The sequence below is a fragment of the Pteropus vampyrus genome, unplaced genomic scaffold (assembly GCF_000151845.1).
Source record: "Pteropus vampyrus isolate Shadow unplaced genomic scaffold, Pvam_2.0 Scaffold18, whole genome shotgun sequence".
Lineage (NCBI taxonomy): Eukaryota > Metazoa > Chordata > Mammalia > Chiroptera > Pteropodidae > Pteropus > Pteropus vampyrus.
In genome coordinates this window covers 2592181-2593342 of record NW_011888799.1, presented here as the reverse complement: position 1 = coordinate 2593342, position 1162 = coordinate 2592181, and positions in this window count along the sequence as shown.

Sequence of the window (1162 nt, the reverse complement as noted above, 5' to 3'; positions counted from 1 at the left end):
GATGGTAAATGAGTGAGATCTTTCACAAATTCTATGTGGAACGCAGTTATCCGTGGGACATCAATCACTCAAAGGTGGCTTTATATGGCATGTGAAGATGAGTGAGTCTAGAGGCCAAGAATTCTCATTTATTACTCCCATGAGCAAGGCACCTCCCCTTACCCTTTCTTTATCCTGGGGTTAAGTCCTATTAAACTAGAGTGCACTCTCTTTTTCTGAAGTTGCATCTACCTGATTTACAGGGTCCTACAAATGTGGTAGTCATTACAGTTGACCCTTGATGAATGCGAGCGTTGGGGGCACTGACCTCCCCCCCATCAAAAATCCACATATAACTTTGGATTCCCCAAAACCTTAACTATAGTCATCCCTCACTATCTGCAGGGGATTGGTTCCAGCAGCCCATGGATATACCATTTTCCATAGATGCTCAAGTCTCTCATGTAAAATGGTGTAGAACAATGCATATAGGTAGCCCTTTGCACTTGTGGCTTCCTGACAATGGATCAAAAATACTGTTTTTTATTTGTAGTTGATTGAATCCATGGATGGATTAGAAACCCAGGGATATGGAGGGTTAACTGTATACTTATCAATAAAAATCCCCATATAAGTGGACCCGTGCAGTTCAAACCCATGTTTTTCAAGGGTCAGTTGAATTGGTTTGTGCATGGGGAAGGGAGAAAAAGCTCCGAGCTCCATCTTGCTCCTGCTGAGTGTCACAGTAGAGACACGGAAAGATGAGACTATCAACAGGGAGGTGAATGGAGTCAAAAGCAAGGTTGGTGCAGACACACTGAAATGCAGATACTCTGTCGGCAGATGATAGGGATTGACCATGTTCATAGTTTGCTCTCTGAGTAAGAATTGTGTTTGAAAGGGACAGTGACACAGCTTGCCTGAAAAAGAGGTATATTTTAGGAGACTTTGGGTAAATACATTAATCTTCTAATGGGGTAATTGAAATGGTAGAGGAATTAGGAAGAATCTGGAATTCCTCTGCTCTTCTATACGAGTGAACTGCAAATCTGGAGAGGAAGAGAAGATTTAAATTGGTGAAAAGTTCATTTTTCTAGTGATGAATCTCTAAACAGCAGCTCCTTTCAAATTCTGTGACTGCTTTGCAAATGAGGTGTATGCTTTTATGGCATTTTAAAAAAAA